The sequence below is a fragment of the Ambystoma mexicanum genome, chromosome 2p, assembly GCF_040938575.1.
Source record: "Ambystoma mexicanum isolate Mex_15411 chromosome 2p, UKY_AmexF1_1, whole genome shotgun sequence".
Taxonomy (NCBI): domain Eukaryota; kingdom Metazoa; phylum Chordata; class Amphibia; order Caudata; family Ambystomatidae; genus Ambystoma; species Ambystoma mexicanum.
In genome coordinates, this window is record NC_090923.1 from 473,128,964 (window position 1) to 473,153,521 (window position 24,558).

Sequence of the window (24,558 nt, forward strand, 5' to 3'; positions counted from 1 at the left end):
CAGTGATCAGGAATGGTATGCAATAGGGTGTTCCATGACATCGTCCTGTAATTTCAACAATACGGCTCTGATGACCCCTTCATAAGAGTCAGCCTCCACCACAAAGGAGCATTAAGTATCTGGTTGACACAGAATAGGAGCCTGGGTTAAACTCACTCAATCTATGAAATGTGTCTTCCGCCACTTGTGACCATTGAAACTTGGCTCCCGTAGCAAGCAAGTAAGAGGCTAAATGTTCTGAGAAAGTTAGGCATAAACTTCCTATAAAGGTTAGTCAATCCAGGAAATTATTGAATTTGTTTAACGGAGGTACGAGGCTGACACTGTAGGATGGCATTGACCTTGTGTGGGTCAATCGTGACACCCTTAGCAGACAGAATATATCTCAAATACGTTGCAGTGTCAGCATTGAACTTGCACTTCTCAAGTTTGGCCTTTCAATAGTTGTTCCATAATCAATGGAGCGCTTCTTGTACAGGTGTGCAGTATGTTTTGTAGTAGTTTTGGAAAAAAACAATCAAGGTTAATGATTACGGAACAAAAAAGAGGATCTAAAAAGACCCAGTCCATAAAACGTTGAAACACGACTGGGGCTTTTTGCCAACCTGAAAGGCATAACACAATATTCACGTACCCCAAAAGGCTTACGGAAGGCTGTTTTCCACTTGTTCCCTGCTGGCATTCTGACCACACGGTAGGCTCCTCTGAGGTCCACTTTGGTGTAGATAGTGGCTCCACTGGAAGCTTCAATTCTCCAGCATGGGGTCTGGCATGGATTCACATGCTCATGAATATTCCCCGTCGTCAGGCTGGGAATCCTCGGTAAAGAAAAAATCAGTATCAGTTTCGTTTCTGATCTGTCTTTCGTAGTAGTAACCAATCACTGATCTCTGCATCATACTGACCACAGCCAATGACTGCCCTCTACCTAAGCCCCGCCTCTGGCAGCCATCTTCAGATTTTTACCGCACGTTCAAGTGTTGGGATCCTCGTGCTATTGCTCTCGAGCGTTAGTGCTATTGTTTCACGTTTTTTCTCAAAAATTTCTCTTTTTCGGTCAAAAGTGCCTCAAGCTCCACCGTTTCTTCATCGGATCAACGGGGACCCGTGTCGGATTCGTCTACGCCCCTCAAGGGTGAAGATTTCGTCGAGCCACGCTTTTGGAGGACTCCAGAAGTTTCTCAGGCCCATCTCGGACATGGCCCAGGGGAAGGGAAGCTTGACGCCCGGAAAGCTGTTCAGGGTCTGCCCTGGATGCCAGCTTCAGAATGTCTTTGAGGACGAACACTCCCTTTGTCTTTACTGCCTACATGAGGACAAGACGCACGTGGAGAAGGACTGTGCGTTTTGCGGCAATATGTCGGAGCGGACCATGAAGGACCGCCATCAACGTCTCGCCAACTGGCTGGAAGGGAAGAGCCCGTCAAGCGAGAAGAATAAGAAGCAGAAGAAGTAGTCCGAGCGGTCTTCTAAGACCTTTGAGGACGCCCCGGCGACGGGGGTCCAACAGAAGGCCAAGCACCGCGAGTCCGCTGGCACCGGGAGCGCCGAACGGTCAGGCTCTACGGGCGCCAGGCAGGGTGCACCCTCCCCGGCGCCATCAACCACGAGCCAACGCTCTGGCTCGGGTAAGAGGAAGGCCGAGCACCCGGCGAAGCTCCTGGAGAGGCCCCGGTCGAGCTCGAAGGCCCCATCGGAGGGGGAGCGAGGCGGTGACCCCCCCCCAGGAGAAGGCGGTGAGTGCACCTAAGGTGGCGAAAGCCTTAATCCATCCGGCCAAGGCCTCTATCGAGACAGTCGCGGCGGCCCTGGCTCAGCCTGTGGAGGCTACACCAGTGGTGGCGACCTCGGGGCTTAGAGTCTCCCTGCCACCGCGGAGGGAGTACTCTTTCATGCCCATCGACAGGACCCCCGTGAAACCTCTGACGGAGAAGAAAAATGGGAGGCAGGAGGTCGTCGTGGATTCGGCCTCAACCTCTGAGGAAGAGCTGATCGAAGTCTTAAGCCACGGCGTTGGCGTGGAAGAAGACCAGCCCGTCGGGAGGGACCCAGATGTAGGAGACGACGAGAACGTCGAGGGTGCCGACGGGGCTCCTGACCGCCCGTCGGACTCCCCTCAACCAGTGCCGCAAGACAACTCGGCCGCCATTTTGTTGGCTATACAGTCCTTATGCTCGGAGATGAGGACGAGACTGCCGTTACCACCAGCGGAGGAACCGCTCCCGACGTGGGACCCGGAGCCAGGCCCTTCTGGGAGCCCTCCCCTAAGAGAAGAAGGATTCATTACCAGAGTCTTGGACATGCCGTTCGATGGAAACAACCTGTTTGGGAAAACAGTGGACGATTCCCTACAAGCCATCAAGACGGACACGGAGACGCCCGTGCTCTTGGTGTTCTCCAGCAACGACGGCCGCCCTTTCGGAGCGGCGGAGGCAAACAGGGTGCCTCCAAAGGTTCCAGCGGCGGATTTTCCACCTACTGTCAAGCGGCCCGTTCGTCGTCACAGGAAGCTTACAGGGGACGAGGCAAGTCAGGCAGACCCCGCCGTCGTCGCCAAGGAGGATAAGGCGGCAAAGCCTCGTCGAAGCAGGACTGAACCGGCCGTGGGGTCGGGCCCCCACCGAAGCACCCCGGTGGGAGGCCGGCTGGTGAGCTTCGTCAGCGTGTGGGAGTCCATCTCCACCGACCGTTGGGTGCTGGACGCCCTAGCTCAGGGTCACGGGCTCGAGTTTCTAAAGAGGTGGCCGCGCGTCCCCCCTGTGGCCAGGAAAGAACATCACGTCCCTCAACTTCTCTTAGAGGTAAAGGCGATGCTCAAGAAGTGCGCCATCGAGCTCGTCCCAAAGAGGCTTCGGGGCTCCGGAGTTTACTCAAGATACTTCCTCGTGAAGAAGAAGACGGGAGGATGGCGTCCCATCCTGGACCTACGACGACTGAACAAATTCATCTCCACCTCCTTTTCAGCCATCGCGCCCTGTTCAGCCCTCCTCCCCATCCACGACACGTGGGGATGATACGGGGACTGACACGGCCGCGACGGGTACAGACGACGAGGTTTACGACGAGGATCTCCCGTCGTCACCTCCCACCCGGGCTTCCCCGCCCGACGAGATTGGATCGTTTCACTCCATGATCGCCAGGGCATCCGAGCTTTTCCAGCTCTGCCCGGAAGAGAAGAAGAAGGAAGGTTTCCTTTATCAACGGCGCGAGGCCAAGAGGAAGACGGTCCTCTCTGTACCTCTACTGGACGATATTTGGGATAAGGGCCTCGCCCTCCTCAAGAACCCATCCACGACGCCGGCTAGAAGGGATCGGTACGAGAAGAAGTACCGGGTCCCAGACGCGGCCCCCTTGTGCCTTTGGGCACAGCCGACCCCGGACTCGGTCGTCTCCGCGGCGGCCAGGAAGAAAGCGGGGGGGGGCGCGGCCTCTACGTCGACCTCCCCGCCGGACGCAGAGTCATCTCGTCTGCAGCGACGACGATTAAGGCGGCCAACGCCTTGGCTATCGTAGCCCGCTACGACAGGGAGTTGTGGTTCAAACTAGCTCCCCTGCTGGACTTCCTACCAGACGACAAGAGGGCGGAAGCCCTAGAGATCTTGCAGGAAGGAGAGGTGGCGTCAGACCACGCCATTACGATTGCGACGGACATCGCTGACACTGGATTTCGCCAGTTGGGCAACGGCGTGTGCCTTAGGCGGCGTGGATGGCTCAAGGCTACTGACTTCCCTCAGGACATGCAGCAAGGCACAGAAGTTCCGGATGGTCACCCTCCAACACGTCCTGGGTCAGCTGGAGGAGGGCGATTTCCTGTCGTCGTTGGATTTGGAGGATGCCTACTTCCATATTCCCATCCTAAAGGGACACCGAAAGTTTCTCAGGTTCGTGGTCCAAGGGCGTCCCTACCAGTTCAAAGCCCTTCCCTTCGGATTGAGGTCGGCACCCAGGGTGTTCACCAAGTGCCTCGCACCGGTGGCGGCGCAGCTGCGCCGAGAGAGGATCCACGTCTACCCCTACCTGAACGACTGGCTCATCCGAGCGAAGACGAAGGAGCTCGCCGTGGAGCACACGGCAAGGACCGTCCAACTACTCACGGACCTGGGATTCTCCATAAACTACGCCAAGTCCCACCTGGTGCCCCGCGCAAGACGCACTGTTTCTGGGAGCGAAGCTCGACACAGTGTTGCTTCTGGCCTCTCCGTCGGAGGTAAGGACGAGGGCCATCTTGGGCAAGGTGCAGCAGATGCTGGTCGCGGACGCGGCCAGGGTGAGGTCCATCAAGTCCCTCCTCAGAATGATGTCGTCTTGCATTTATCTCATCCGCCTGTGCAGGCTCCGGATGCGCCCGTTGCAGGAGTTCCTGGACGCGCGCTGGATCCAGACGACGGGCAGCTTCGAGGAGAGGATCACACTCAACGAGAGTTTCCGACGAGCGATCCGGTGGTGGGGCACCCGCGCGCATCTGACGGCGGGCATGGACTTCCACAACCCCGGCCACCAGGAGACAGTGACCACGGATGCCTCCCTGGAAGGGTGGGGAGCGCACACCGAAAATCTGCACGTGAAAGGCCTTTGGCTTCCGACGGAGAAGTCCCTCCATATCAACGTCCTGGAGCTCCGTGCAGTGTTTTGGGCCCTCAGGTCCTTTCTTCCGTCCCTCAAGGGCAAGGTGGTGAGGATCTTCACGGACAACACCACCACCATGTTCTACATCAGGAAGCAGGGCGGAACCAGGTCCCTAGCCCTGTCCAAGGAGGCGCAGGATCTGTGGCATTGGGCCGTCGCCCAAGGGATGTTTCTGGTGCCGTTTCATCTGGCAAGGATAAAAAACACCATCGCCGACTCGCTCAGCAGAGAGCTGCGCTCGTGCCACGAGTGGGAACTACGACAGGATCTAGTGGACCGCCTCTTCCGACGGTGGGGCACACCCCAGATCGATCTGTTCGCGACGGCGACGAACTCCAAGTGCCGGAGGTTCGCCAGCAGGTTTCCCCAGCCGAGGAGCATGGGCGATGCTTTCTCGTTCCCCTGGGAGGGCCTGTTTCTATACGTGTTCCCTCCATTGCCATTGCTGATCCGGCTCATCAACCAGCTCAAGAGGTCACGGTGCAGGATGATCCTCGTCGCACCTGCGTGGCCGAGGCAGATATGTTTCCCGGACCTTCTGAACTTGTCAGCGTCCCCGTCAATCAAGCTGCCCGTGGACGCAGATCTTCTCTCCAGGGAAGGAGGCGCCATCCTCCATCACGATCCGAAGTCGCTGAACTTGCAGGCCTGGCTCCTGCAGCGCTAGAGTTTGGAGGATACGACATACCGACCGACTGCAGAGAGGTTCTTGCAAAGGCCAGGGCGTCCTCAACTCTTAAATGCTATGGACGCAAATGGAAGAGGTTCTCTGTCTGGTGCCGTGCACAGAAGATTAACCCTCTGCGGATTACGGCTCCCCAGGTACTGCCATACCTTCTGACGCTGGCCAAGGCTGGACTGGCGCACGCGTCCATCAAGATTCATCTTGCTGCGATCTCCCGATACACCAGAACCACGGGGCGGACGTGTTTGTGGTCTCATCGTCTGGTGAAAGAATTCATGAAGGGACTGTTCAGATCGTTCCTGCCGGTGAAGGCTCCGGCCCCGGCGTGGGAGCTCAACGTGGTGCTGACCAAGCTCATGGGACCTCCGTTCGAGCCTCTGCACTCGGCTCCGTTGAAGTTCTTGTCGTGGAAAACAGCGTTTCTTGTGGCAGCCACCTCCGCAGGAAGAGTGGGAGAGATCCAGGCCCTTTCCTGCAAGCCCCCGTACTTGACTTTTCACGACACGAGGGTAGTGCTTAGGACGCACCCCTCCTTCATGCTGCGGACATTACATGTCAAAGACGTGGAATACGTTGGAGGACACAATCCATTTGAAACTTTGGTTTTGAAAGATCAAGTCTGTCCACTAGCCAGTCATACTGGGTATGCCTTTGTTTAAGAGACATGATGCCTTCATAAACTGGAAGGCTGAAATCCTACTGTTAAGGTTGGAATATTGTATGAGTAACTGTTTTCGTACACCTCCGCAGGAAACTAGCAGGCAGTCTAGGCCAAACCCAGCTTAAGTCTCACCATAGTCAATGTTGTCTCCCTCGCTAGAGAATATGCAAAGTTTGCAGATATATATTCTGAACCCTTAAAAGCTGAACTACCCCCACATAGGCATGAGGACTTCGCCATTGATCATGTACCGGGTTCCTCAATTTTCGTTCGGCAAAATGTACATCTTGTCTGAATCTGAAAAAGAAGCTTTAACGTCACAGTATGATAGGAATGTGAAAAACAGACTTGTTACTACATCAAAGGCACTTCAGAGTGGCCTTATTCTTCATGCCCAAGAAAACCACCTCAGAATTGCGGCCATGTTTGGACTACAGGGGCTTGAACAAGATCTATGTCATGCAACATCATTTGCTACTAATATAAGGAACAAGCCGCTCCAAAACAGTCATGAGGCCATGCATGAGGCCATGCTGAGACAGTCGCCGGTTGGGGGCAGACTGTCTCAGCATCTCAATATTGGCGAGCCATTACTTCGAATGCGTGGGTTCTGGATTCCGTAGCCCACGGCTACTGCCTTCCCATCCTACATTGGCCTCAAGACAATCCACTGGGAATCTCTTTGAAGCTTCCAGATCCGCTCCTAGTGCAGGAAATCTTGACCCTGCTAGAGAAAGTCGCTATAGAATGGATGCCTGTAGCGGAGAGGAACAAGGGATGGTATTCCCCATATTTTTGTATTCCAAAGAAAGATGGGGGATTGAGACCCATCTTAGATTTGCGTTGGTTGAACAACCTTCTCAGGATGGACAAGTTCAGGATGGTCACTCTTTTTCAAGTCCTCCAGGCCCTTCAACTTCAGGATTGGTTGGTGTTTCTGGACCTACACGATGCTTACTTTCATGTGCCGTTTCTTCCCAATCACAGAAAGTACCTGAGGTTTGCGGCTGGCGACGTGCACTTTCAGTTTTGGGTCCTGCCATTCGGATTAACCTCTGCTCCGAGGGTCTTCACCAAGCTCATGATGGTGGTGGCAGCGTATCTCAGCCGAGTAGGGGGATTCACATCTACCCCTACCTGGACGACTGGCTGATCCGTGCACGTTCTCCCGAGCAAGCATTGGATCACCTCGGTCTCATCTGCTGCTCCCTCCACAAGCTGGGCTTCTCCCTCAATTTCAAGATGTCGCATCTGACACCTTCCCAACAGCTCCAATACATTAGGTCTGTGTTGGACACCTCCTTGGGGAAGTGCTCGCCTCCCAGGGTGAGGGCTCATCACATTGTGCAGATGGTGGACAAGTTTCAACATGCCTAGAGTCTCTCGGCTTTCAAATTCTTAAGGTTGCTCGGCCTCATGGTATGCCAGGCTGAGGATGAGATCCCGGCAATGGGTCCTCAAAATGCAGCGGTCGCAGTTCTCGGGCAAGATGTCGGATCCCGTTCAGATTCCAATCTCGGTCTCCCAGGATCTTATGTGGTGGGCCAACAAAGGGAACCTGATGAAGGGGGAGTTGTTTTGGCAACCGTGGCCGGAGGCGACTGTAGTGACGGACGCTTTCCTCACAGGATGGGGAGCTCATGCCGAAGACTTGACCGCCAGCAGTCGTTTGTCTCTGTCTGAGTCCAAACTCCACATCAACCTGTTAGAGCTGAGGGCCATCAGGCTGGCCCTGAAGGCTTTTCTGCCGTCTGTGCGGGGGAAGAGTGTCCTCATCATGAGGGACAACACAGTGGCCGTGCATTACCTCAACAAAAAAGGGTGGGTAGGGTCACTCCCGTTGTGCAGAGAGGCAGTGCAGCTCTGGTTCTGGGCAATCCAGCAGGGAATTTCGCTCTCTGCAGTTCATCTGGCCGGAGAGGACAATGCGGCGGTCTCAGCAGGCAGAGCACGATCTTCCATGAGTGGGAGTTGGCTCAGGAAGTCCTTCTGGAGATCTTCGCCCTTTGGGGAACCCCTAAAGTGGATCTCTTCGCCACCAGTGCCAACTGGAAGTGCGAGAGATTCTGTTCAATGGACTTTCCTCCGAGTGGAGCCTTAGGAGACGCATTCATAGTGGATTGGTCATTCCCACTGCTGTACGCATTTCCTCCAGCCCCCGTCATTCCTCAAGTGTTGTGGAGGTTACGGAGGTTTGGATCCCACATGATCCTCATTGCTCCGGATTGGGCTAGGAGAGCGTGGTACCAGGACCTTCTAGAAATGTCCATCTGCCCTCCACGCCGTCTTCCCTACCGAGAGGACCTGTTCACGCGTGCAAGGGAGGGTGGTGGGGGGTTATGTTCTCCTTGTAGACATCAGGACTCTCAACCTTCATGCTTGGTATCTGAAAGGTTGAGGTATAAGGATTGGGACCTCCCGGATGATGTGATGGAGGTGTTGCTTTCGGCCAGGAGGCCAGCAACAAAATCCCTGTACCGTTGCAGTTAGCCTAAGTTTTGCGACTGGTGCAGAGGACAAAATGTTGATCCTTTTCAGTGTTCCATTCTTGTGGTTTTGTCTTTCTTACTTTCTTTGGCCCACAGGGGCCTTCAAGTGGGTACCATTAAAGGTTACCTGGCGGTGCTGTCTATCTTCAAGCGCTCGTCTGAAGAATGTTCTTACTTTAAGATTCCTTTGATTTACCAATTTCTTAAAGGACTCACTAATGTGTTCCAACCGTTCCCTTTCCAGGTGCCGGTTTGGGATCTGAATTTGGTTTTGAAATTCCTGATAGGTGCTCCATTTGAACCTTTGCACTCTTGCCCTTTGAGATTGTCTTTCAAGACGGTGTACTTGTTGCGGTTACTTCCGCTCGCAGAGTGAGTGAATTGCAGGCCCTTTCATCTAAGCCACCCTTTACTGTGTTTCACAAGGATAGGGTTGTACTGAGGGTACGTCCTTCCTTTCTACCCAAGTTAGTGTCTGAATTTCATTTAAGCCAGAAAGGGGTTCTTTCATCTTTCTATCCTCCTCCTCATCCTGGTAAGGAAGAGGAGCGACTCCATAGGTTGCATCCTAGGAGAGCTCTAAGCTTTTATATTTCTAGGATGTCCAGGGTCGGAGTGGACCATCAACTCTTCGTGGGATATGCTGGACACCGTTTGGGCCAGGCTGTTAACAAACAGACCTTGTCCAGGTGGTTTATCCTCACCATTACTGAATGTTACCGATTGGTGGGTAAGGACTCTCCTATAGGGTTGCAAGCTCATTCCACTAGGGACATGGCTACTTCCAAAGCCCTACAACGGGGAGTTCCTATAATGAATATTTGCGATGCAGCCACATGGGCTTCTATCCACACCTTTGTTAAACATTATTCCATGGTCAAGATATGGCCTTTGGTAAGGCGGTTCTTTATTCCGCCATCTGATTGGGTACTCTAAATTCTTTTCCCTCCTCCATTTTCTGGTACTGCTTTGGGAGTCTGTCAAAGATGTGGAATACGGTTGGAGGACACAATCCAGTTGAAGAACAAGTTAATTAACAACTGGTAACGTTCTTTCGATTAGATGTTCCTCCAACGTATTCCACATTGCCCTCCCAGCCTGTCCCTCTGGAGAATTTCCTATGCAATTGCAGCTTACATTTCCGCAAGGCTATGTGCAGTCAAGCAGGCATTGGATAGGTGCATATCACACATTATGGAGGAAAAAACATAAACTGAGGCTACGGGCGCCATGCGTCCTATTTATAACATCTGGTGATGTCGCCCTCGACGGAGGCCTTCGAGGGACATCGACCCAACGCCATTGACGCAGGACGCACTCTGCCGAAAAAGGTTCCAAAGTACAGAGCTGTGGCCATTACATGTCAAAGATGTGGAATACGTTGGAGGAACATGCATTCGAAAGAACGTTGTCATTTGGTAAGTAACTTGTTCGTTCGACATATTTTCCGATCCTCATTATCTGGGTGATTGGTCTCTTCATGAACCAATCCGAAACTCAGTGGTTGTCAGTTTACTCCTCGTATGGGTTGTACTTATGTCTTCGAGATGATAGGAATGCCATGTTCTATGGCCCATGTGGGGATCATTGAATATACCAGAGGCACATCTATTAATAGTAACTGGATGCATAAAACCAAAAGTGTGGCGTCTTGTTTACATGATTGTTGTTCAGGACCTTCATCCATCTCCGGAGCCAGGGTCCACTTAGGAACAGGAGTTGTTGTTTTCCTGTCTCCGACCCGGGGCAATAGTGCATTCTCTGACTAAATGACCCTTTGTTCCACAGTACATGCATAAACCCTGGGCTTGGCTTCGTCTTCTTATTTCATCTAAAAGTGGCCTTCTGGATGACCCTATTTGCATAGATTCTGGTGAAATATTTCTTCCAACCGTAACTCCTCGAGTGGGTGCAAAGGCAGGCCTGACAGTCCGATTGTTTTATTCTCTGAATTCTGCCATTGGAGTCTATAGCCAAGTTTGGGTACAAGTGTGACCAACTCCGGAAAGGACGCAGGTCTGGACACTCAGACTAGTTCATCCTTAAGTTCTTCGGCAAGTCCTATGTGGAAGAGAGTAAACCTGGTTTCATCAGTCCAAACTTTCTAGTCAGCTTAAATTTTGTTACATAACTCAAGGAGTCAATAGTTCCTTGAACAAAATCCAATACGTTTTCTTGAGCTATGAAGTCTGTTTCTGTACGTTCAAACTTTCCCTTCGGAGACATCACAAATGTAGCGTAGCTGTCCAAGACAGGGTTGTTTGTGGTCACCATGGGTGTTACCCAAGCTAGTGCATTCCCCACCATATTCGTTACCATTTAAGCCACCTTAGCTCTGTCTGTGAGAAACTGGTGGGGGCGAAAGTTGATTTGAATCACACAGTGAGCAAGCAATACTTTAAGCTTCTTGGGGACCTATCAAACTTATGTCTGGCAGTGCCATTGCCAGGTACGTCCAAAGGGAGTCTATCTGCCTGCAACCGCTTGTCTCAAAGTAAGATTTTTCAGGCATAACATTTGGAATTCCGAGGACAATTTCTGGACTGATTCCAGCAATCCTTGCATCTGCTCCATGTCTGGTTGTAGTGTCAAATAATGACAAAACTTGACAAGTGCCACCTTAGTTTGCCCCCATCTCTGTTGTGCCCTGTTCTGGGCAATGTTTTCTCTCTTCTGTTTCAGGACTACAGAGCCCGCAAGTTCTTGCGGCAGAGGAGGCGGCGCGCAACCTACCAGCGAGAGAGCTAGCAGTGAACAGCAAGCCAGTGAGTCGCCACGTGCTGCAGACTGGTAATGCAGATGCGGTGTGGGTTACCAGCGAGCCCGCGTTCAAATACAGATTGGGGCTTAAAGAGGGTTTTATGTGTTTCCATCTCTGTAACTTGGCACCTCGGAGAGAACAATGTAGTGATTGACCTGTAAAATCGGGTGGGCCAGACTCAATGAGAGGGGTAGGAGGAGAATAAAAAGACACAGGGAACAGGCCTGTGTTGGTTTTTCAGTTGAGATCAAGGGAAGAGATGGCGTGCCATGAGACCAGGCGGAAGGATGGTGCAGCAAAGCATGGAGGAAGATAACCAAGCTTTGTGCAAGATGAGGTATTGGTTGGTGAGAGAAAGTGGTACTTGGGTGTGAGAGTGCATTTATGGTAAATGGAGAGAGTGACTAAGGTTAAATTTGAGAATATGGAGTGTAAGTAAAGGTGAGTGAACCTTGTGAACAAGAGTGGAAAAGGAGGGTGATTGTCGGAGGAGGAGGGGTGGATTGTAGTGTTGTAGCGCGAGCAGTGGGAGGAGTGTGTAGTAGAGTTTAATAGGAGGAGAGTAGTAGTGAGAGTTGTAGAGTGGAGAGAAGAGGTACAAATTAGATGAGTGGAACATTGGAGAGGCAGATGGAGGAAGAAAAGGGGAGAGAAAGAGGAGAGTGGTAGGAGAAGGTGGAGAAAAATAGGAAGAAGGAAAGAACATCAGGGCAATGAGTACAAGGGTGTGAGAGTTTGAGTGAGTGAGACCTGTTTGACTGGAAGGCATAATTCCTTAAGACCAAACGTCTTGTGGGAACCCCAGTTAGTAAGAGCGATAGGCGGTTGCCTTTAGCCCTTCACCACTAGTCAGCCTGATCTCGGATAGTTGTCATTACAGATCTCTAGTGTCCACCTTAAGTTTATAGGACCGGCTAGGCTAAGGGGATCAATACCCATGGTAGGCTAGAGAGAGAGGGACAGCCCTTTTTGAGACCCTCTTCAAACATTTATAAAAAAAACCTTGAACCGTCTTTGAGTTTGTGTGTCCTTAGGCCATCTGTGAGCCATGCTACATTGGTCCAGATGGAAGAGCAAGAGTTGGATGTCATGTGTCTGATATAGACTGGGACTGCATCTACCGTCTGTGGCAGCTGCACTCTGTATATTTCAGACAGGTTTGACTCCTTTAAAATAAGCTGTGTTAGCACATTGCTGGTGCTCTATTCTGAGCTGAATCTAGGGCATACTGTAAGCCCACTTTTAATACGCTACATCAACTACCTTTAATCCATCCTCTAAGAAAGTTTACTGCAGAATTACAAAACAGGAATGTCTGGATTTACCACAGATTTAAGTACTAAAAACTCTTCACTGGCTTTCTGTCAGAGCAAGAAAAACATGCAAAATCATGACTCAAATGCATATGCTCGATTCTGTCTACCATACTGTATCTCTGCAGAAAATTCGCCCATACGCTCCCTATAGGCTTGTGCAATAAGGATTCCAAATAAAGCTTGTCATCCCTCCCTCCAACAACATTGGCAGTTGTGACTAGCATTCATCATTGTAAGCCAATCACCCCTAAAATGGCATCTCCACCACATACACACCCATACACTGCCATAGCATACTTCTCTCCAACTCACCTGCCAGCTGTGCTCAGTCACGGGAAATGGGCAGGCACAAATGCAGACTTTGTTTTGTGCACACAGATTGAACCAATGACTAAATAAGTCACTTCTGTATATGTGGCTTAATCTGCCCATACAGATTATTATTTATTTTTATTTATAATTTCTATAGCGCGGCCACTGACCCGGAGGCTTTAGTGCGCTGACCAAACAAAACACATAGTCATAAACCAGCTCCACAAGGTACAGGAAAAGAGGTCAGAGGACACCAACTAAGCAGTTGGCGAAACAGAAGGATTTTCAGGCCCTTTCTGAACTCTGCTCGAGGCTTCTTCTCTGAGCTTGATAGGCAGACCATTCCAGGAGAACGGTGCCACTGAATAAAAAGCTCCTGTTTTTGCCTGCGATAGCCTGCAGGCGGGAGTCATAAGTAGGGAGCTATTGTTCGATATTAGGCTGTATTTACTAGCCTTAGGTACCAGCTCATCCTTGAGATAACCGGGACCAGAGTTCTTCAGACTATTGAATGAAATCACTAATAGCCGGAAAATAATTATTTCCTTAACTGGAAGCCAGTGTGGGTTTCTTCTAGCCTCTGATCTATGATCAAATCTCCTATGATCCACCACCACTCCGACTGCATTGTTTTGCATCACCTGCAATCTATTTACCTCGTAGGCCGATCAGAAGGCTGCTGCAATAATCTTTTCGAGAGCTTATCAACACCCTCACTAGAGTTTCCCTACTGGTTCTTGATAAGAAGGGTCGGGCATGGGACAAATGTTTGATGTAATAAGCTGATGAGGCCACAATGCTGATAACCTGAGCCTTCATATTAAGGTTGCGGTCGAAGTGTACCCCGAATGTCTTGACCTTTTTTTTTATTTCTAAGAGGCAATCTCCAATCAGAAGTTGGGAGTACTGGCCTTCAAGTTTGCGAGTTTTAGAACCGGTACCCACAAGCATCAATTCTGTCTTACTCGTATTTAAAGCCAGAAAATTCGCACACATCCAGATTTGGATAAGATGGTAAATCATGTTAATTATTTCATCTTCCAAAAAGACACCCGTAAGGGGGATGACATATTGGGTGTCATTGGCATAATTTGTAAATTCAATGTCATTAACATCCAGGAAATCTAAAAATGGCACCGTAAAGATGTTGTAGAATATCGGTGAGAGACAGGCTCCTTGTGGGACTCCTTAGGTTAAGTCCTTGGCATTAGCATCAGCTAGGTTGCTACTTTCTCTCCACTGCCGTCCCTCAAGGAATGATTTGACCCAACAAACTGCTGAGGTTGCAAAACCCGCCACCACCTCCAACCTGGTGCCTAGAATAGTATGATCCACCAGGTCGAAGGCGGCAGATAGATCCCGCAGCATCAGCATGCTGATGTTGCCCTGTCCATATGTCGAAGGAGTCTGGACTTTATAGCTATCTCTGTTCCGTGCTTTTCCCTAAAGCCGGATTGTCTCTTATTAAGAATGTTAGCAGATCTCATGTGACTAGGCATCTGTGTATACGCCACCCTATCAAGAATCTTCAACAGGAAGGGGGAATTAGAGATAGGGAGATAGTTTAAGGGATTGTCAGGTTGAAGACCTGATTTTTTTCTACAGTGGCGTAACCCATGAATGCTTAATGCAAGCTGACATGGAACAATCTCTAAAAGAGGCATTTATGAACCTACAATGAATTGAGATCAACAAGTCGGAACAGGCTTTAATAGTCGGTGCTGGATAGACGTCCCCCTTACAATTAGAGGGTTTGAGATGATGTATTATCACTGTGAGATCAGACTCAGAGAGTTGGTTTAAAAGTGAAGCGCTCCTCTGTTTTCCAAGTTTTAGGAGACGAGGTAATAATATTATGATCCTTTTGTTGTGGATTCCTTCCCTTTTAGGATTCCCTCATTAATTTTTCTGAGTTTGGCCTCCATGGTGTCTTGCACCAGATTGCACCACTTTGCATCTTCAATGAGTCTTGATTACTGCTCTGTATAGTTTCCAATTCTTTGAAGACTTTAAAAAGCTCTTTGGGCAGATTTGGGCTTTGACAATCTGATCATCAAGATATACCCTTTTAGCCATAGTAACATCCTTTTAATAGTTTCTTACATGTGTGTTGTACATTACTTTGTCGCGGTCCAGTAACAACTTTTTCCAAGTATATAGAGCTTTGGTTTTAGTACTTTATGTTTTTTGCAGGTTATGCGTGAACCAATGGTTAGTATCTCTTTGTATTATCTTTTAGTTGCATCTAGGAGCTATAATATCTACTGCCTGCTGCATGGAGTTTTGATAGAAGGCTATAATATCCTCTACAGGAGACTCATTCATCTTATCCTTCATAGCACAGATCCATGGGTCTAAGGCTGCCGGAGTCAGATTTTTGGTAAGAGGGACCTGGTAACTGGTACAATAACACACAAGAGGGTCTGAAGCAATGCTAGCCAGAGGTTTTCCTAGCGGTTGCATTAATTAAAACCATTGCTTTTTGTGTTTATAATGAATCTGCCTTTCAGTGGGTCCGTTGCGCGTTAACCCTACAGTATCGAGCTGCACCTCATTAATGAGGCCCAGCAAGTCGTCAACATATCAACATATCTGATGTTGCTTAGGTTCTGTGCTTGGGGGCACGGCTTAATAGTTTGGATTGATGGCTCCCTTTGGGGCAGCACGCGGGCTGATTTGCATAGGGATCCCCTTCTGTAATCACCCGGATGAGAACATACTGTGGAATGGAAGGTGACTAGAGCAATTTAGTTAATTCATGAATGTTCAAAAGCACATAATGTTAATTGTTAAGTATAAAAATCAACTCTAAGTGGACATATTACACTGATTTTGTTTTCTGTTTTGGCCCAGTTGACATATTTAGTAATAGTTAGGAAAAACAGTATTTTGGGGAGACTGCAAATGTTTATGATCTCTACTTGGAGCATTAATGATAAAATGGATCAATTGCTACAATAGTTTACTGCGTTTTTTCTTATAGAACTATAGACAGAGGTCGGACAGTATAGAAAATAAAGTTAAAAATGGCCACTCTGTATACAAACCTATACATCTATCTCAGTTCACATATCGGTATCACACTATTCTGACTAATATAATTCTCATGCATTTCTGGTTTATGTTGTGGATATTTTCGTTTTCCTCATCGAATACATGGTCGATTAAATATCAAAGAAGGAGATCTCGGATGCTATCAAGATCCAATTTATTGATCGTTTTGCAGGCTTCAACGGCATGACTGTCGACTTATTTCGACACTCTACACCTTCCTGGGCCCTTTTTTTAGCCAGATGTTTTAATGCTGTGATTAAAGATGTGATCTTTCCTAACTCATGGGGAGAAAAGCTATAATATTCCCAATGTTTGGTTTTGGTGCATTTTGGTAGCGTAACCACCAGAATATTGCCAAAACATTGGTTTTGTAAAAAAAAAACGAAAAAAAAACTAAAGGGGAGTTCAGGAGCAGTGTGTGGTGTTGACATGGCAACTTGCCAACGCTTGGTGATGAAATGTCTAAGCACCTTGTTTTGTCACGAAGGGCTGTGCTTCCGCCATTTCCCACCCTGTTTTAAGAAGTTCCAAGCTATTGCCCATGCCTGTTGTCAGTGATATCTGTCTCTCGTGGGTGTTTCTGTCTCTGGAAGAGGTCTGTACTTATGGTTGTCTCTTTGTCAGCGTCACTGCGGAAAGTGGCATTCAATTTCGGAGCGAAAAAGGAAACATGCAATCTTTCCCCAGCAAAGCACATCGAAAACTCTTCAACGAAATGAACGGGCGATTACAGGCGTCCCTCTTTCCATATGAAAATCTTGCTCGCCCCTCTTCCCATATGAAAATCTTGCTGGTCTGTGCTGTGACACTTTGGAAGTCACAGGCGGCGCATATGAAGGAACGTGAAGACGGAAGTGAAAGCAGGAGAGATGGATGTGAGTGAGGGGAGCGAAGCGGAAAGACAGGGATGAAAAGACTCTTGCTTCGGGGTGGACGGGCGAGGGGGCTGAATGAGAGACGGGTTGGGGCTACGCAAGAGACCGAGAAGCACAGGCCGTGCTGGGGGCAGAGAATGGCCCCCACATTTTGCTATAATGCTTCTGGAAATTACTGATTTTCAGAGCATGAATGCATCATCGCGGCCAGCTGCACCAGTATTTCTAGCCAGTGCTGTACAGGGGCAACACTGCAGCTCCAAAGCGGGGGCCAGTAACCTGTGCCCCATGGTAGACAGGATAGGGAGAGGGGACAGGACACCATTTGCTGTACACAATCCCTTCTCCCTCCACGCTTTTGTTGTCCCAGATTCCTGGAGCCAGGCAGGAGTAAGGACAAGGTGGAATCAACACCTTGGCCTGCACACCAAGTAGGTGCTAAGCATCTATGGCACAGCTACTCCCCTTATCTCATCCACCTTTCAAACTTTGCACTCTCCATGCAACTAGGTGCCTATAAATGCAAAATGCAAAGAAAAGTAAATGCCTAAACTACTGGCATTGCCAATGCTTGTTAAAAAGGGCAGTAGAGACAATCCTGCAGTGTGTATTGGCCCATCTCACTTCTGGATTCCCATTTCACAATATTTGGCCTTATCTTGTCAAAACTAGAACAATGGGTATCGGACAATAATATCCTGACCGGCATACAGCTAGGATTTAGTCGGGGATCGGGTACAAACTAGCAATGTTAGAATTCTATCTATATTAAAGGGGAGCCCTTATATTTGGAATTCATGGATCTCAGTACTGCCTTTGACAAGGTCACTAGGACTAAACTTTGACAAGTGCTAAGGTCCATGAATTGTCACTGGACATAATGTCTTGGATCCATCAAGGGACATGTGCTGCCATCCGAAGCGGGTCTTTGGAGCATTGCACTTTTGATTGTCTAACCACTTTGGGGATCCGATAGGGCTGTATTTTGGCGCCAATTCTCTTCTCACTATGTATACATGTCCCTTTAGGTGCGTTACTCTCTGCTCATACTGATGTGTCCAAAATCAACAATCACCTTATGCTTGCATTAGTGTCGGCAGATGACTGTCATTATGACTCAGACTCACCGTGCCTGGCAATGCTTTATCACTGCACGCACGAATTGAATGAGTTCCTTAGACATGAAAGTTAACCCAGAGAAATCGGGCCTAATGATTTGCACCACAACAAAAAAAAAATCTCTAAATTAGTGGCTATCACTACATATTATCCCCACCAATAATATCGCCGTATATATGGTCGTCTGGAACGACCATAGGCAATATTTTTGGGGGGATAATTTGGGAGGTTTTTGGGAGCAGGTGTGCCCGGCTCCTTTAAAAATAATGCGGTGGTGTCCCCCACAGGTTCCATGCTGTAATATTTTTGTATGGCGATAATTATGCAGCGATATTAACAAATGGAACCAGTTAGTGTCTATCTAGGCGAATCATAAAATAATCTTGTGGATGAATGAATGAATATTGATTATTTGGGTGTCTTGTTTCAATTCTAGGTTTAATGGCAAGACGCACATTATCAAGCAAGCTACAAGGACGCCACAATCGATATGGGGTATCTATTGTTTTATGAGCGCCTGAAGGGGTTAACCGGTTCAGATAATTCTAGATATTTACAAGATTATGGGCCTCATTACGAGTTGGCCCAGGAATCCGCTGCAATTCTGCTGCTCCAGAATTTACAATTACCGCTGTGCCCCTCAGCAGAATTTCCACCGTATTCAGGTGCAAACAGCATTGGCGGTAACGGTAACCCGTGAATGTGGCGGAATTACCTCAGCTAATTGGCATAATTACTGTTATCGCCGCATAGGGTAGCAGAATTTCTGCCAGAGGAAAAACCTCACCGCTATAAAAGGAACCTTGCGCCCATTTTGGGAATCAGAATCGGTTGGATATCAGGACACCGAGTGCCATCCAAATACCAAAAGCTACAAAAACATGTCTGGAGGAAAAGGGGCAGGGGCACCCGATATGTGGCTGAGGAAGCCCAAGTTCACGGAGAATGAACTGACTGTGCTGGCAGAGCAGGTGGTGGCCAACTCATAAGAGCTATATGGGTCTCAACACTGTAAAACCAGCCAGCAGCGGAAGAACGTCACATGGTCTGAAATCATAGACAAGGTGGTGGCTGTGGGGCAGGTGCAACGGGATGCCGAAGACATGGAGAAACGGTGGAACAATCTGAGTCCATGGTGAGGAGTATGATCTCCATCCACCGAGGGGAGATGGCAGCCACTGGTGGCGCCAGCCTGGAAACCCCTCCAACTTGCACCCTGCGAGGAGATGGTGAGCGGCATATTGCATATGGCCAGCATAGATGGCATGGTCATTGCTGAAATTGGAGCCAGCAGCCAGGGTGAGTGCATGAGGGCCCCATAGGTGTCTAACCTTGTAGGCATACACAAATTCTCTGACTGCCATGCATGCATACAACATCAACCGCCACTATGCATGAAGCGTCCACGTAAGATAGCAGGCCACAACTACATGAGTCACTGAGTGAGGCAATGATGCACCAAACATTTCCACGAGGCAGGATGGGGATTTGATGAGACAGGCAAGCACCACCATGTCACGACAAGATTGAAGGAACAAGGTACATCCACAGTGCAACATACAACTAACACATGAACGCACTCCGGTCACCCATGCACAGTCAACACTACATTGCCTGCGTTCATGACCGACCTTCAACACCAATGGACGTGTGTCAGCTCCACAAGGCCAGCAACTGTACCGTACCACACATGGACACGATGACTGACATCAAGTCGACACAACACACACATTACCCAATATCAACCAATCGGCTGACCGCACCACATGCACACAATGCATCAACAGTACCCCATGGCCAAATGGCCAGGTACCCATTGTGACAATCAGGCCCTGCTCTGGAGTGAGTGAAAATGCAAATCACCCCACGCCAACCACGTTGACGCCCTGATGCAATGCCTGCTACCCCAACGCCACTAGTGAAATGACTCCACACCCCCTGCCGGCACTATACTCTGTGTGGGCAAAGTATAAGTGACAGTGTGAGTGTTGACTTGCCATGCATGACTTATCCATTGTACTCATGCACATTTCCATGTCTCCCAAAAGGCACACAGGACACCCAGGAGGCATCCGATCAGCCTGGACCATCGACCACACAGGCACCATCAGTTGGCCCTGCCAAACCCAGACAGGACAGAGCACGGAGCAGCGACGTGCCACCCAAAAAAGGCACCCTGCCAGTATGACACCAACAGCCTCTTCTGCTGCATCAAAGCACACAGGCACAACGCCTCAACAGGCCCCAAGTGTGCAGGCAGACAAACCAGCAACTATGCAAACCACCACAGCTGTGGAGTCTGCAGGCGTAGGCTTGTCCATGGATATTGAAGACAGCCTGCAAGACCAATAGGCCATGGCTGCTGCATCAAAGGCGCATACGGGCGCCACACAGGCCATCAGTTCAGTCTCATTCAACTGTATGCCAGTCTTTGCCTGTGCCCTCACCCCAGGGCAGCCTTTCGCCACTCCACACCACTCCGTCACCACGCTCATCCCAATGTGCACTTGTGTACCGACAGGGCATATCCTCAAACAAACGGTACCAGCATACCCACATTCCAGCACAGGATGGACCACGTGGACAAGCCCATTCCCTGGAGAATGTACCAGCACCCACATCGCAGGTCATCGGGGAACGTCGGGACCGGATGGAACAGAGGCAGGCGGAAATGCATGCCATGTCCCAAAAACAGTTGTGCCATTTTGAGTCCATGCATAATTGTATGCAGAGGGCCTCTTGATGGTTGAGCAAGTCCATTGGCCGTCTCTGCAGGAGCACAGTGACTTGCAATGCAAGCATGTGCCTGACAAGCCAGAGGGTGTGCGAGCTAGCCAAACAATTGTCGGCATCACATGAGTCCATGGCCATAGCCATACATCTGAGCATGGAGCATCTACAGGGGAGCGTGCAGGGGAGCTCAGTCTGCTACCCATAGTGGGGGGTCATTAGTGGGCACCTCGCCCAGGCGCTCACAGCTGCGTGCCTCAAATGCTGCCAAGCCTGTGGACAAGGGGGGAGAAGCACAAGCGCTAGAGGAAGTAGTACATGGGGGTGGGAGGTGGGAGTTGGTTGTGGGGGTTGGTGTTGAGGATGGGGTTGGGTGGGGGTCGGAATTTGTTTTGTGGATGTTTACTTGTTGCCAGAAATAAAAATAAAAAAAACTCTTGTGCAATTTGAGACATATGCATTCCATTGCATGTATGGGTGTCATGTCTCTGTAGTCAGAAAAAAGGTTTTCCATGAGCTCCTGGCAGATCATCCATCCTTTCCTTACTTCCCCACGTATATCCTGTGGTGCCCTGTTCCCTACACCAGCCTTTTCCTCATCAGAGCTTGGGGGGGGGGGGGGTCGTTGTCCTCCTCTGCTGCCATTTCTACGTATGCACATGTTGTGCAGTATGGCGCAGACCACTATGATTTTACCAGATTTTTTGGGGCTGTAAACCAGTGCACTGCTTGTGTGATGTCAGCACCTGAACCTGGATTTCAGTAGGCCAAATGCCCGGTTGATACATGATCTTGGTCTCCTCTGCGCCTCATTATAGGCTGTCTCCTGTGGTGTCGCAGGGTTTCTCACAGGGGTCATTAGCCATGGAAACTGCGGGTATCCAGCGTCACGTGCAAGACACAGCAGTGTGTGGGCCGGGGAACAAGTCAATGGTCCTGATGTGTATACCCCTATGTGCATGATTCAGTGGATGGGTACAGTGCACTGTGTGTGCATTGAGGTTAATGGGACATGGACTCACTTGCAGTCATTCACGTAGTGGGAGTCAGCAGTTATGTTATGGTGGCTGTCACTGTGGTGGTATTGACATTGCACTGGTCATCTATGGTGTGGCAGTACGCCATGTAGGTTCAGGGCAATGCTTACATGGCCCTGACTGCGTGGTGCTGCCCTGCATGGCTGGATGCTCTGTATCATCACATGGTACATGTCTGTGTCCTGGGGTGGGGGTCAGTGAGGGTGCTTGGCCTATTCTATGTTATGCTGTTTTTTGCATCATGGGGCTTGTAGTACTTTCACTTTACAACTGCTTCTGTACCCCAGGTTTGTATAGGTGCTTTTAGCAGTCAGGTCTGAGTGCTACTTACCCACGAGCCATGTGTGCTGTCCTCTGTGCCTCTCCATGTAGTGTTGCAGGTAACTGAAAATAACTTTCTCAAGAGAATTCAAAGTGTTCCATCTTCTGCCCCTAATTTTGCCACACACCTGGAATTGGATATAGGTCTTCTTGCTGAAGATATGGGTTTAGAACCAGTACTGCATTGGCTTAAAATATAGAACAATGGAGAGGCGGACATAACACATTTAATAATTGCATCTAGGTTTCCCCATCCTCGCTACAAAGGCATCCCTTGGTTTGGTCATTTAAGTGCATACCTCAATAAGATCAATGCTCACACTTACTTCACTGACCTGGTTTCTATTAGTAGGAGTGATTGCAGTGAAAACTCATCTTATACTATATATTCTAAGGGTACAGAAATAGACGCGGGACACACCGGTGGCATACTTGTTGTCATACACTTTTATTCAACAGAAAATAAGGAAAAATCTTGTCTGTCCCTAAGACTAAGAGGAGCTTCTCTGCCTTAAACAAAATTAAGGCCAGTGTCAGAATGTCCGTCAAAAAAGAAAAATAGTCTGCTGTCCTATGTCCCAAACCTATTTCTGTTCCTTAAACTTTAAAAGAAAACTATAAAACTAGTACCACCCTGACTCCAAAAAGGGGATTCCTTCCTTCTGTATTGTTTTAGGCAGTTTGTGACTGTTGGAGGAATGTCTCGTCGCCCCTGGCCGTCACTAGGCCTTTCAATATTGTTCCCCACAGATGGAGGGGGAGGTCTCCCTTCCCCAAGCCTTCTTAGGCCACTTATTACAGTTCCACAAAGATGGGGGAAAATATCTCCCTTCCCCAAGCCATTCTTAGGCTCTCTTTCAATATTCCCAATGATGTCTGTGGTTTTGCCATGATATCTCTCTCTCCCTGGTTTTCTCTTGACTTTTGCCAAAGGATATCTCTCTCCCTTTGATCTTCTCCAGTTATGTGGGTCCCACACCCCTTTCTTAGGCTTGTAATGTCTCTCACTCAAGCCTGCATCACTATCCTGCCATGCATTCTTTCACATATACAACTCCTCAGTCCTTACAGCATTTGGGTCCCAAGCTCCTTTCTCATGATTATATTGTCTCTTAATCAGGCCCGGTTCACTAACCTGCCAGGCACTGTTTGTCACATGAAGTCCTCTCAGATTCTTCCAAGTACTGGTACGATGAAGATGACAATTTTTGCACTCTGTTTTCAACAACTGGATTTACCCTAGGGATTTCTCTTTTGCTCTGACTTGGTTCAATTCTGGTAGAGCAATTCCCAATTCATTAACAGTTCTCTTTATGGATACTCTGAACCCAAGGGCTTGCTCCTTATCCCTACTCTGCGGGTTGCTACTCTCACCCCTGGAAGTCGTGCAGTGGTTCCACAGTGCAGAAGCCCCTCATAGGTACAGCATTTCCCCCTTCCACTCTCCAGCACGTACACTGGATGCCTGTTTCTCCCTCTGTGGTCCTCTTGTCTCAGCTGCATGCTCCACTGGAATGTGCCTGCTGTCTGGCCAGCGTCCCAGTCTCCTTTGGTCCCTGTTCTCCACACAGCAGCTCCCTCCAGCTCGCGGTTCCTCCAGGGAGGATCAGACAACGAGAGAAGTCCTTCCTCTCTTTTTATATTTGGCCCACTCATGTGTGGTTGAGAACTAGTATGTTCGCTTTGGTTCAGCAAAGGACTGTCAATCCTCTTTTCTTCTTCGTGCCAGTATCTACAGAGGCATAGCTTTCTAGGTTTTCTTTACGCTTCCGCATCAAAGTTTGCTGTTTCTCATGCACATAGACAGGTCTACTCTGTATAAAGTAACTATGAGAAGCAATAGGATGGGAGTGTTTTGGCCCCTACCAGTGTTGGGGGAGTGGGGTGTCTTGGGGCTAGAGTGATAGTTATACCGCGTTTTGCTTTGATAGTCTTCTCTCCCTCCTGCTGAATACCACCACCATTGGTACTAGTGGGCTCATTTCCCTGGCCCCGCAGGAAGGGACCCGTCCGCGGGGAGAAGTGACCACATCAAGGGATTTGTCACAATCTGCAATCGTTGTGACAGAAGCACCAATTAACCAAAACCGAATTTATATAATCCTATCAGCAAATCATCTCCCAGTTTATTTAGAGTGGAGTGACTTGCTGCTGGGATAGGTCCCCGTAACTCGAGCAAGATGAAATGGTTTACCACTAAGAGCCCAAATGGCAAAATGGACTGGTGAGGTAGGCAATCGCAGTTGACCACTACGTGAAGCCCCGACAGAAGATCTCCTTCAATTTCTTTTTTCATGTCTGTCATATTGGAGAACCAGACAAACTATTTTGAAGTTGGTTTTCAATTAAACATATAGTTTGCAATGCCACCTGGCACTTTGCTATTTATGGCCAACTGGCAGCCAAATTGTGGAACTCTGTCCCCCTTACTATCAGAATCCTTCCTTCCCTAAATCTATTCAAACACAAAGCCAAACGCTGGCTAGTCACATCAGATGACCAAGCTGCATTCTGAAAACCTGATGACCTATGTATTTCTGTACAAACTACCAATGTGTTTGATTACGATGTC

General features: G+C 49.1%; 1 protein-coding gene across 7 annotated transcripts in view; it reads left to right on the top strand.

Moving 5' to 3' along the window:
* LOC138566485 (cyclin-dependent kinase 17-like) overlaps nt 1-24,558 on the top strand; it is a 1,557,968-nt gene that overhangs the window by 839,136 nt on the left and 694,274 nt on the right. The window lies entirely within an intron of this gene.